This window comes from Oncorhynchus clarkii, chromosome 17 (assembly GCF_045791955.1).
Source record: "Oncorhynchus clarkii lewisi isolate Uvic-CL-2024 chromosome 17, UVic_Ocla_1.0, whole genome shotgun sequence".
NCBI lineage: Eukaryota > Metazoa > Chordata > Actinopteri > Salmoniformes > Salmonidae > Oncorhynchus > Oncorhynchus clarkii.
This window is the reverse complement of record NC_092163.1, coordinates 51,831,811-51,845,754: the sequence shown is the minus strand read 5'-3', so window position 1 is coordinate 51,845,754 and position 13,944 is coordinate 51,831,811.

The following is a 13,944-nucleotide window of genomic DNA, read 5'->3' as shown; positions in this document are numbered from 1 at the left end:
GAGTTATCCTTACGATGTCTGGGTTTCAGCTGACCCCTGACATCTGCTCCTCCCTCCTGGTGCACAAAACTGTCAATCATTTTCCTCAGAAATGGATATCCTATAATGTTGTCATTGATGTCAACTGTAGCAAGTGAAGTGACTTTTATAGTGACTAACTTAAAGTTTTCCTGGTCAGGTCATGTGGGCTGGCCCTTACTTTGACTTGAGTTGACATTTATGAGTGCAGTGTGTGATCGTTAAAAGAGGTTAATGGGTTGGGCGAGTGTCTTATCTTAAGGCTCCTTGAAATGTTGCAGCACTAAATGGCAGCAGTGTTTTCTGTCCACACGAAAAGTATTTTAAGTCGTTGACAAAACATGTTCATTGTGTGGGGTATTATAAGGGACAATGCATCAGGAGGCTGTGGCAGCAACAACAACAGTGTGTGTGTGTGTGTGTGTGTGTGTGTGTGTGTGTTTGTGTGTGTGTGTGTGTGTGTGTGTGTGTGTGTGTGTGTGTGTGTGTGTGTGTGTGTGTGTGTGTGTGTGTGTGGAGAAGTGGTAATTCTGCTCTGTAATGTATTGCACAGTGACAGTGGGGTCTGTCCTTCAAGCCGCAGGATATGATGTTCTCCGTCTATCGCTGTCTGTCTTTCTTTCCCTCCTTTTCTCTCGTTACTCACAATCCATGTCTCCAGTTTCTCTTGGCCTGGTTTCGCTTCCCCGCCCTCTGTGTGTATATGGTCTGTGTACGTGTTGATGTGTGTGATGTGATGTTGTACTGTATGTGCGTGTGTGTATACAGTATCTTCAGAAAGTATTCAGAAAGGGTGGGAATACTTATGTCAATTAGATATTTCTGTATTTCATTTTCAATAAATATGCAAACATTTCTAAACACATGCTTTCACTTTGTGATTATGGGGTATTGTGTGTAGATGGGTGAGAAAAGAATATTGAATACATTTTGAATTAAGGCTGTAACACCAAAAAATGTGGATGGAATTAGTCGAGGAGTATGTGATTTGCATGTATCTGTGTATTTGCAATCAGTTTACAAGCCCCCTATCTCATTGTGTGTAGTGAGTGGGGGAAGGTTACATGCAGTAGATGCTGTGAGTGTTAGATACTTGGTCATATTATTAGTAATATTGCATGTAATGATATTGTAACTAACGACAGAGATGGTAACCTACGATAACAGCGATAATGCTGGGAACAACGCCCTGTTGATCCATGAGAGGTCACAAGGGGTCAGTGTGTGTGGGATGTCAGAGGTACTGCTGGCGCCCATCCAGGTGCTGGAAGGGTTAAAGTGGCACAGCTCAGAAATGTAAAAAAGAAAAGCAATAAGGGGGAGAGGAAATGAAAGAGCAGCACGATGGAGGCTGATAAGAGGGGCAGCCGTCAGAATGGCAATCAGCCCAAATTAAAGAGAGCGAAAGACAGAGAGATAGATAGGGAGATAGAGAAGTGGGGAATGTGTGGATGTGAGGTTTGTTGGGTAGATAAGGCAAGACTGAGTGTCAAAAGCAACTTGTGAGACTCACATAAAATGTAGATGATGTTCGGCCATTTATGTATCGGACACAAAGAGATCCTCCAACATGGAACACACACAACACACACACCTATTTCAGCACAAAGAGAACACGCACTTACCTAGCAGGCTTGGAGTCGGTTGAGAAAGCGTTGTGTTTTTGCAGGTGTGAGCATGTTTGCATGTGTATGGCGTGCACACGCATGCTTGTACATTGCCTTCAGAAAGTAATCATACCTCTTGACTTATTCCACATTTTGTTGTGTTACAGCTTGAGTTTAAAATGGATGAAATATGTTTTTTCTCACTCATCTACAGACAATACCCCATAATGATGAAGTGAAATCATGTTTTAACATTTCTTGAGAATAAAATACACTAAAACAGTATCTCATTTAAATACAGTTGAAGTTGGAAGTTTACATTCACTTCGGTTGGAGTCACTATAACTCGTTTGTTAGCAAACTATAGTTTGGGTAAATCGGTTAGGACATCTACTTTGTGCATGACACAAGTAATTTTTACAACAGTTGTTTACAGACATTATTTCACTTATAATTCACTGCATCACAATTCCAGTGGGTCAGAAGTTTACATACACTAAGTTGACTGTGCCTTTAAACAGCTTGGGAAATTCCAGAAAGCGATGTCATGGCTTAAGAAGCTTCTGATAGGCTAATTGACATCATCTGAGTCAATTGGAGGTGTACCTGTGGATGTATTTCAAGGCCTACCTTCAAACTCAGTGTCTCTTTGCTTGACATCATGGGAAAATGAAAATAAATCAGCCAAGACCTCAGAAAAACAATGTAGACCTCCACAAGTCTGGTTCATCCTTGGGAGCAATTTCCAAATGCCTGAAGGTACCACGTTCATCTGTACAAACAATAGTACGCAAGTATAAACACCATGGGACCACACAGCCGTCATACCGCTCAGGAAGGAGATGCGCTCAGTCTCCTAGAGATGAACGTACTTTGGTGCGAAAACTGCAAATCAATCCCAGAACAACAGCAAAGGACCTTGTGAAGATGCTGGTGGAAACAGGTACAAAAGTATCTATATCCACAGTAAAACTAATCCTATATCGACATAACCTGAAAGGCCGCTCAGCGAGGAAGAAGCCACTGCTCCAAACCGCCATAAAAAAGACAGACTACAGTTTGCAACTGCACATTGGGACAAAGATGGTACTTTTTGGAGAAATGTCCTCTGGTTTGATGAAACAAAAATATAACTTTTTGGCCATAATGACCATCGTAATGTTTGTAGGAAAAAGGGGGAGGCTTGCAACCCGAAGAACACCATCCCAACCGTGAAGCACTGGGGTGGCAGCATCATGTTGTGGGGGTGATTTGCTGCAGGAGGGACTGGTGCACTTCACAAAATAGATGGCCTCACGAGGAGGAAAAATTATGTGGATATATTGAAGCAACATCTCAAGACATCAGTCAGGAAGTTAAAGCTTGGCCACAAATGGGTCTTCCAAATGGACAATGACCCCAGGCATACTTCCAAAGTTGTGGCAAAATGGCTTAAGGAAAACAAAGTCAAGGTGTTGGAGTGGCCATCACAAAGCCCTGACCTCAATCCCATAGACAATTTGTGGGCAGAACTGAAAATGCATGTGTGAGCAAGGAGGCCTACAAACCCAACTCAGTTACACCAGCTCTGTCAGGAGGAATGGTCCAAAATTCACACAACTTATTGTGGGAAGCTTGTGGAAGCCTACCTGAAACGTTTGACCCACGTTAAACCATTTAAAGGCAATGCTACCAAATACTAATTGAGTGTATGTAAACTTCTGACCCACTGGCAACCGGATGAAATAAATAAAACTTGAAATAAATCATCATCTCTACTATTATTCTGACATTTCACATTCTTAAAAGAAAGTGGTGATCCTAACTGGCCTAAGACAGGGAATATGTACATGGATTTAAATGTCAGGAATTGTGAAAAACTGAGTATAAATGTATTTGGCTAATGTGTATGTAAACTTCTGACTTATGTAAACATCTGTAACTATTCACACCCTGGAGCTAATACATGTTAGAATCACCTTTGGCAGCGATAACAGCTGTGATTCTTTCTGGGTAAGTCTCTAAGAGCTTTTCACACCTGGATTGAACAATATTTGCACGTTATTCATTTCAAAATTCTTCACACTCTGTCAAGTTGGTTGTTGATCATTGCTAGACAGCCATTTTCAAGACTTGCCATGGATTTTCAAGCCATAACTAGGCCACTTAGGAACATTCAATGTCATCTTGGTAAGCGACTCCATGGTATATTTGGCCTTGTGTTTTAGGTTATTGTCCTGCTGAAAGGTGAATTTGTCTCCCAGTGTCTTTTGGAAAGCAGACTAAACCAGGGTTTCCTCTAGGATTTTGCTTGTGCTTAGCTCTATTCCAAGGTTTTTTTTAATCCTAAAAAACTCTCTAGTCCTTACCAATGACAAGCATACCCATAACATGATGCAGCCACCACCATGTTTGAAAATATTAAGAGTGGTGATGTAATAATAATAATAGATGTAATTTTTTTTAGCGCTTTTCATTACAGCAAGAATCTCATAGACTCTCAAGATGGATTTGCCCCAAACATAACACTTTGTATTCAGGGCATAAAGACATGCAGTATTACTTTAGTGCCTTAATGCAAACAGGATGCATGTTTTGGGATATTTTTATTCTGTACATGCTTCCTTCTTTTCACTCTGTTATTTAGGTTAATATTGTGGAGTAGCTACAATGTCGTTGATCCATCCTCAGTTTTTCCTGTCACAGCCATTAAATCAAAGTAACCTTTGGCCTCATGGCGAAATCCATGAGCGGTTTCCTTTCTCTCCCGCAACTGAGTTAGGAAGGAAGCCTGTATCTTTGTGGTGACTGTGTGTAATTGATACACCGTTCAAAAAGTGTAATGAATAACTTCATCATGCTCAAAAGAACATTCAAAGTTTGCTTTTTGAAATGTTTTACCCATCCACCAATAGGTTCCCTTCTTTGCAAGGCTTTGGAAAACCTCCCTGGTCTTTGTGGTTGAATCTGCGTTTGAAATTCACTGCTTGACTGAAGGACCTTACAATTATCTGCATGTCTGTCTGGGGTACAGAGATGAGGTCGTCAAAATGCAACTTATTATGTGACTTGTTAAACACATTTTTACTCCTGAACGTATTTAGGCTTGCCATAACAAAGGGGTTGAGTACTTATTGACTCAAGACATTTCAGCTTTGGATTTTTTATTAGTTTGTAAACATTTCTAAAAACATAATTCCACTTTGACATTATGGGATATTGTCTGTAGGCCAGTTACACAACATCTAAATGTAATCAATTTTAAATTCAGGCTGTAACACAACAAAATGTCAAGGGGTGTGAATACTTTCTGAAGGCACTATATGTATTCATGTATGCTTGTGCATGCTTGTGTGTATTCGAGGCGGGCATACACATGGGTATGTGTGTTTTTTGTTTGTGTGTGTGTGTGTCTGTTTTTCATTTGAGTGATCATTAGTTTGGCTAGCAGTCCTTTCCAGTGCAGAGAGAGAACAGGATATCAATGATGTGATCTGCCTGGGGGAGATAAGAGCTGCAGAATTCGCTGCTGTTGCAACATCTGAGCAGCGACACACACAGCAGGCAGGCAAGCCTAGCTGTGTTTGGAGATGATCCCTCATCGATAGCACTGCAAAGCCAACCCTGCTGCATTACATCCAATCAGCCAACCTCTCTATACCACTCTACCCCAGCACTCATATAATCCTTCCCTCTCCCGTTCGCTCTCTCTCTCTCCCGCTCTGTCTCTGTCTCTCTCTCTCTGTCTCTCTCTCTTTCTCCAGAGTTTGGTCTTAGGTCAGTGGGGCCTCTCATATGATATGTACTCTGCTCTGCAGGTCACACAGAGGTCAAGTGAGCTATGATACTACAACACATCCCTCTGGTCTCCCATAGAAAATGCCTCGGTGTGAATATCTGTTTCACATCTTTTTATGTCATTAGCTCTAATGATTTCAAGTCTATTACCCTGACAGAACTCTGCAGAATGACAGAACGCCAACAGAATAGAATGCAAGTAAACAGAGACCTTAGGTAAACATTTCTGCGGAGTGTTAATGGTGAGTGGTTTGTTGCCTGCTGGAAGTATAGATAGAGCGATTGAGAAAGAGAGAGTGAGTGAGGGAAAGAAGGAGAATGAGAGAGAAGTCTCCATGGACAGATGCAGTGATAACATGTTTTATTTCAGTGGACCCGGCTAAATTCCCTGATGAGATGCAACAACAGTCCGGCAGACAGAGGCCTTCAGATAGCCACATGGATCAGCGTCAGATCGGTGCTATCACACCAATCTCCCCTCACACACATACACACACACACACACACACACACACGCAGAGTGAGTGAGTGAGTGAGACGGGTAGAGTGTGTGGGGAGTATGGTCGGGTTGGTGCATGGGGCCTCAGAGAGCAGCTCAAGTGTGTGTGTGTGTGTGTGTGTGTGTGTGTGTGTGTGTGTGTGTGTGTGTGTGTGTGTGTGTGTGTGTGTGTGTGTGTGTGTGTGTGTGTGTGTGTGTGTGTGCGTGTGTGTGCGTGTGTGTCTGTTGTGCACATGTGTGTGCATCTGTGTGTGTTGTGTTGTTGTTGAGTCACTGGCAGCATTCCTGGTGGTCCTAGTGTGCTGCAGGTGGAAGCCCCTGAGGAGCAGCAGACACTGGGGAGATGGAGGTGAGAGGGAAGGCAGGGGGTAGGCAGAGGGATACGGGCAGGGCGGAGGGTGGAGGGTGGGGGTGCAGACATAACACAGGGCTGCATCGTCTGTGAACAAATAGACAGCCTTATCTGTGGAAGCCTGCCGTCTGCCCAGAGGAATGGAGGATAGAGACGAGCCCCAGCAGGCCCAGTGGCTCTGGCCCAGATTCAGCCCTCCTGACTGGGGTGAGAGGACTGGGGACAGGGCCTCTGGTGGAACTACTGGATCTAACGCCAGGACAGACGGCTGGCTGGTCCCTTGATTTGGACCATGACTTTCCAATGGGGGACATCAGTCTGTGACCCCCAAGGTTGTGTGTGTACCACATGGTATATATCAGTCCTATATGTCTGAGTGGTCAAACCAGTGATGAGGTTCAGTGCCTCAAGCAGCTTGGCATGTCTCATAGTGAAGAGTGGAGAGATGTTGGGGAGGTGTTACCCCGCTTTCTCAGGTGTTTGTGGGCCAGCGACACACCTCCACTTGCACCTCTTCTTCCCTCCCTCTGCGCATCGCTCCCTCCCTCCTGGCCTAGATTCCCCCTCTCTCATGTTTTCTTGGGGCCTTTTGTCAGGCGTGTCATAGGATAGCGGGGCCCAGTCCCAGGGGCCATCATACACACACAGGACGACGCAGTGCTACCATTAGCCTAGCTCATGGATCTGCCTCACCGTGTGTGAACAGCAGCTCTCCTCCTCCCTCTAGCCATCATTCACAATGATATTTAGCACATGCTGCCTGTTATAGAAGCACTGATATCAATTTAAAAAATTAGAACCAGAACACTCTCTCTCTCTCTCTCTCTCTCTCTCTCTCTCTCTCTCTCTCTCTCGCTCTCTCTCTCACTCTCTTTCTCTCTCACTCTCTTTCTCTCTCTCTCCCTCACAATGGGAATAAAAGGAGTGATTGTTTGGAGACAAGAAAGATTAATTTGTCTGCTTCTGACAGGAGAAGGGAGCTGTCCTAGGTGGTGGTTGGAGGGCATCCCACTTTTCACAGAGAATGAACCGTGTGTCCGCAAGTTCTTCCTCTGCTACTAAGGCCTTTCTGCTGTGTAACCAGGGCTACAAATGGGGGAAATAGGTGTGCAAGTGTGTGAATGTGTGTGTGCGCGTGTGAATGTGTGTGCGCACTTGAGTGTGTGTGAACGAGTGAGTGTGTGTGCCAGCTATTTTCCCTTTGGTCATAATAAACCCCATAAGTGTTTCCTGTTATGTCTTTCTCTTCCTGTTTCGTTCCAGTTTGGGGACCCTAATGCTGTATTGAGAGGAGACAAAGCTACCTGCATGCCCCATGAAAGGCGCAGCTTTACATGATAATGGTCTCACAGTATTTGTATTGTGTCTGATTGTAGTGTTGGCATCTCTGTGCTACGATGATGCCCTGTGATCATCCCTGTTTCGTAAAGCCACAGTCTTGGGTGGAAGCAGCAACCCCGGTGACATATTTACTATAATATTCTCTCTCTCTAAGGGTGTGTGTGTGTGTGTGTGTGTGTGTGTGTGTGTGTGTGTGTGTGTGTGTGTGTGTGTGTGTGTGTGTGTGTGTGTGTGTGTGTGTGTGTGTGTGTGTGTGTGTGTGTGTGTGTGTGTGGGTGCGCGTGCGCGTGTGCGTGTGCATGTGCATGCAGAAACCCAGATCCCACTGAGGTCCTTTAGCTCAGGTCCCAGGTTAGGTCATTGGGACACCAGGGCACAGAGCTATTATAGGAGGTGACACTTCACACACTTCACTTTCTTACTCCTGACCTCAGGTAGACCCCTAACCCTTGTGCCATAGCTGTGCCACCCAGGTGATACCGAGACAGTGGAACCTCTAGTATATTTAATGACTCAACATTAGTTTTACCAGTGGAGGTCATTCATTCATTTACATGCTTCTCTACTATGCTGTTGTTCCTACTTTCTACATCCAGCTATAATCTATATGAGCTCAAATGGTTTGGAAAACGTACAGCTTGGGAACACTCATTTACCACGAGTTATAGTCTGTGGTTTGTCTGGAGTTCTGTATCTTCACTTTGATGATGCATCTCCTTTACATCTTTTGTTTTGCCAAATGTTGGCATCTCAGGAAGTTGAGGAGGGATGTCTTTTTTTCTCTGTCTTCTTCTAAGTGGATAGCCCCCCCCACCCCACCCCCACCCCCCTCAACCCCAGCCCACCAAAACGGACCATGGGCTGAACTGGAACAAGCTGCTTCCTCTTTCATCTTCTTTATCTCCATCTCTCTTTTAACTGGTCCCTCTGAAGTCCAGCCTGGCCTGGCTTTTGATTCTATTAATTGAGTTTGGTGGAAAAACAAATGGAGGAGGAGGAGGTATGTAGGGGAGAGGAGGCGAGGGGGTCCAGTAAACCTTGAAGGCCACTTATTCAGGAGGTCCACCCGCTTCTATCGTCTCTCTACCCTCTTCCCCCATCTCCTCCTCCACCCCAGCCCTCCTAGTGATTCACCCTGCCATTCAACTCTCTATTGCGCCACTCTGCTTTTCATCTCTCCTTCTTTACGACCAAGGTGTCTTTGTTTTGCTGTGACATATTTTTGCGGGGAGTCGTGACACTTTAAAAGCATCAGTAAATATGTCTGTGTGTGTAGAGCGGGAGGGTCTGGCAGAATGACAGTGTAAGTGCTTCCAGGGTGAGAGGTCAAGGAGGTTGGGAGGGGAGGGCCGGAGGAGGGGGCTGATTCAGAGGCTCGCACTCAGGATGACCCCTGTGGTGTGCTGTCTGAGACCCTGGTCCTGTAGCCCTGAGGGCAGAGCAAATTTTATTTCACAGAACTACAGACAAACCACAGACTATAACTCGTAGTAAATGAGTGTTCCCAAGCAGTATGTTTTCCAAGCCATTTGAACCCATATAGATTATAGCTGGATGTAGAAAGTAGGAACAACCCGTCCGTGGCCCATGTGGCTTTCATAAGGGTCCTGACAGACACAGACACACTCTCATTCTGTTTCTGTGTGCTGACTGGAAGGCTGAGATCCAACATGGCTCCCAGGGTCATTGCCAAGATGGCATCATGGTACTGTCTGAAGAGAGAGGACCCTTATTACACAATGAGTTCAGCGAGTCTTTTCACTGAACAGATGCTGCCGGTTGAGTATCAGTGTAGATATATGTAACATATGGTTCAAACCGCTCCGATTCTGTCAACATTGTATGTCTCAAATGTTTGGGGCACAGCAAGTTAATTAGAGAATGGATATCAGTTGATGAGTCTGATAGACTGTGATCCACTGAGGATCAGCACAACGTGTTCTCTAAGAAACATGTCTCTCTTTGGAGAGAAATCTCAAGCAGGTATTCATTACGTGGGAAAGCTCTTTGGGTGCATCATGTGTTATGACACCTGCTGCATGCATCTATCCAGTTGGTAGATGGAGATCAGTGGTAGGTTGCTTCTGTGTCATGTTAGGTCTTTGGATTTTCAAAATGTTCATATACTGGTCTTATGGCATTAATATACATGCTATCATAAATATGAATATACATGACAGATGTAAAGAGATGTGAACGAATGGAAATATGGACACTGTGTAGGGGCTATACTCAGGGCCGGCTCCAGGTATAAGCGACATAAGCGGTCACTTAGGGCACGCTGCCGCTATGGGGGCCCCCTTAATTGTTTTACTCCATTAATCACATTTCCATTTCTTCACCGCAAAGGCCCTTTTAAGTGCACTCGTTTCCGCACGGACCCTTTTAAGCACAACACACAACAGTCAGTGCACACTCGGTCTCGGTATCGCAGTCTGTCTCTATTGTGGTGGTCTATACACAAAGTGTTGAAGGAAAACGTACAGAAAGTTCCACCATAAACACATTCCAAGGTGTTTATTTAGATAAACAGCAGAAATCTAATTTGTACACAAGAGCTAGCTAGTTATGTTAATGTTAGCTGTCTAGCTAACCAAAATTATGTTTACAATGCCATGGCTGAATGCCTCTTGATTCAACTAACTTCCCACAATGATTTTAATCAGAACAGGACATCCATTCCATTTAGCTACGGTTTTTGTTGTAGTTCTCAGGTCAAAAGATTTAAGCAAATGATCCCAATTATAGTAGTAGCAGCTTGTGTCTAGTTAAGCAGTTTTCTTTCTCAGGAAATCAGCTTTAAAACTGCAAAAAAGTCTCTACTCCCCATGGAAAAATGTGTGGATTTGCAGGAAATTAACTGTAAAACTAATACATTTCTCTACGCAGTCAAGAGGGAGCCCACTAAAATCTTGCTTAGGGCCCCCAGAAGTGTAGGGCCGGCTCTGCCCTTACTGCATTGGCACAAAGCTAAATCACTTGTTACCCAAACATTCCCATTGTCACACCCTGACCATAGTTTACTTTGTATATTTCTATGTTGTGGTTGGTCAGGGTGTGATCTGAGTGGGCATTCTATGTTACATGTCTAGTTTGTCCAGTTCTATGTTCGGCTTGATATGGTTCTCAATCAGAGGCAGGTGTTCCTCATTGTCTCTGATTGGGAACCATATTTAGGTAGCCTGGGTTTCACTGTGTGTTTGTGGGTGATTGTTCCTGTCCTTAGTGTTAGTTTGCACCAGTTTAGGCTGTTTCGGTTTTCATTACGTTTATTATTTTGCACTGTTTGTATTTAGATTCGTGTTGCTATAGTCACAATAAACATGGATCGCAATCTACACGCCGCATTTTGGTCCGACTCTCCTTCTCATCAAGAAAACCGTTACAGAATCACCCACCACCAACGGACCAAGCAGCGTGTCAACAGGCAGCAACAGCAGCGTAAAGAGGAATGGACATGGGAGGACGTTATGGACAGCAGGAGTATGGACTATACTACTTGGGAGGAGATCGACAGGTGGGCGGCCGACCCAGGGAGAGTGCCGGAGCCCGCCTGGGATTCGCTGGAGCAGTGCGAGGAAGGTTATCGTAGAATGGAGGCGGTGAAAGCAGAGAGGCGCTGGAATGAGAAGGCAGCACGGCGACGCGGATGGAAGCCCGAGAGGCAGCCCCAAAAATTTATTGGGGGGGGGGCTAACAGGGCGTATGGCTACGCCAGGTAGGAGACCTGGGCAGACTCCCTGTGCTTACCGGGGGGCTAGAGAGACCGGACAGGCACCGTGTTATGCAGTGGTGCGCACGGTGTCTCCAGTGCGGGTGCATAGCCCGGTGCGGTATATTCCAGCTCCGCGTGTCGGCCGGGCTAGATTGAGCGTCGAGCCTAATGCCATGAAGCCGGCTCTACGCAGCTGGTCCCCAGTGCGTCTCCTTGGGCCGGCTTACATGGCACCAGCCTTGCGCTCGGTGTCTCCGGTTCGCCTGCATAGCCCAGTGCGGGCTATTCCACCTCGCCGCACTGGCAGGGCGACCGTGAGCATTCAACCAGGTAAGGTTGGGCAGGCTCTGTGCTCAAGAGCTCCAGTGCGCCTGCACGGTCCGGTTTTTCCAGTACCACCTCCACACCCCAGCCCTCCGGTAGCAGCTCCCCGCACCAGGCTTCCTGTGCGTGTCCTCGGCCCAGTACCACCAGTGCCAGCACCACGCATCAGGCCTACAGTGCGCCTCGCCTGTCCAGCGCTGCCAGAGCCTTCCTCCTCTTCAGCGCTGTCGGAGTCTCCCGCCTGTTTAGCGCTGTTAGAGCCTTCCTTCTACAGCGCTGCCGGAGTCTCCCGCCTGTTCAGAACTGCCAGTTTGCAAGGAGCTGCCAGTTTGCAAGGAGCTGCCAGTTTGCAAGGAGCTGCCAGTTTGCAAGGAGCTGCCAGTTTGCAAGGAGCTGCCAGTTTGCAAGGAGCTGCCAGTTTGCAAGGAGCTGCCAGTCTGCATAGAGCTGCCAGTCTGCAGGGAGCTGCCAGTCTGCAAGGAGCCGCCAGAGCTGCCAGTCTGCAGGATGCCGCCAAAGCTGCCAGTTTGCAAGGAGCCGCCAGAGCTGCCAGTCTGCAAGGAGCCGCCAGAGCTGCCAGTCTGCATGGAGCCGCCAGAGCCGCCAGTTAGCATGGAGCAGCCAGGGCCGCCAGTCAGCATGGAGCAGCCAGGGCCGCCAGTCAGCATGGAGCAGCCAGGGCCGCCAGTCAGCATGGAGCAGCCAGGGCCGCCAGTCAGCATGGAGCAGCCAGGGCCGCCAGTCAGCATGGAGCAGCCAGGGCCGCCAGTCAGCATGGAGCAGCCAGAGCAGCCAGTCAGCATGGAGCAGCCAGAGCAGCTAGTCAGCATGGAGCAGCCAGAGCAGCCAGTCAGCATGGAGCAGCCAGAGCAGCCAGTCAGCATGGAGCAGCCAGAGCAGCCAGTCAGCATGGAGCAGCCAGAGCAGCCAGTCAGCATGGAGCAGCCAGAGCTGCCAGTCAGCATGGAGCAGCCAGAGCTGCCAGTCAGCATGGAGCAGCCAGAGCTGCCAGTCAGCATGGGGCAGCCAGTCAGCATGGAGCAGCAAGAGCTGCCAGTCAACCAGACTCTTCCAGAGCTGCCAGTCGACCAGACTCTTCCAGATCTGCCAGTCGACCAGACTCTTCCAGATCTGCCAGTCGACCAGACTCTTCCAGATCTGCCAGTCGACCAGACTCTTCCAGATCTGCCAGTCGACCAGACTCTTCCAGATCTGCCAGTCGACCAGACTCTTCCAGATCTGCCAGTCGACCAGACTCTTCCAGATCTGCCAGTCGACCAGACTCTTCCAGATCTGCCAGTCGACCAGACTCTTCCAGATCTGCCAGTCGACCAGACTCTTCCAGATCTGCCAGTCGACCAGACTCTTCCAGATCTGCCAGTCGACCAGACTCTTCCAGATCTGCCAGTCGACCAGACTCTTCCAGATCTGCCAGTCGACCAGACTCTTCCAGATCTGCCAGTCGACCAGACTCTTCCAGATCTGCCAGTCGGCCAGACTCTGCCAGATCTGCCAGTCGGCCAGACTCTGCCAGAGCTGCCAGTCAGCATGGAGCAGCCAGAGCTGCCAGTCAGCATGGAGCAGCCAGAGCTGTCAGTCAGCATGGAGCAGCCAGAGCTGTCAGTCAGCATGGAGCAGCCAGTCAGCATGGAGCAGCCAGAGCTGTCAGTCAGCATGGAGCAGCCAGTCAGCATGGAGCAGCCAGAGCTGCCAGTCAGCATGGGGCAGCCAGTCAGCATGGAGCAGCAAGAGCTGCCAGTCAACCAGACTCTTCCAGAGCTGCCAGTCGACCAGACTCTTCCAGATCTGCCAGTCGACCAGACTCTTCCAGATCTGCCAGTCGACCAGACTCTTCCAGATCTGCCAGTCGACCAGACTCTTCCAGATCTGCCAGTCGACCAGACTCTTCCAGATCTGCCAGTCGACCAGACTCTTCCAGATCTGCCAGTCGACCAGACTCTTCCAGATCTGCCAGTCGACCAGACTCTTCCAGATCTGCCAGTCGACCAGACTCTTCCAGATCTGCCAGTCGACCAGACTCTTCCAGATCTGCCAGTCGACCAGACTCTTCCAGATCTGCCAGTCGACCAGACTCTTCCAGATCTGCCAGTCGACCAGACTCTTCCAGATCTGCCAGTCGACCAGACTCTGCCAGATCTGCCAGTCGACCAGACTCTGCCAGATCTGCCAGTCGACCAGACTCTGCCAGATCTGCCAGTCGACCAGACTCTGCCAGATCTGCCAGTCGGCCAGGATCTGCCAGATCTGCCAGTCGGCCAGGATCTGCCAGATCTGCCAGTCGGCCAGGATC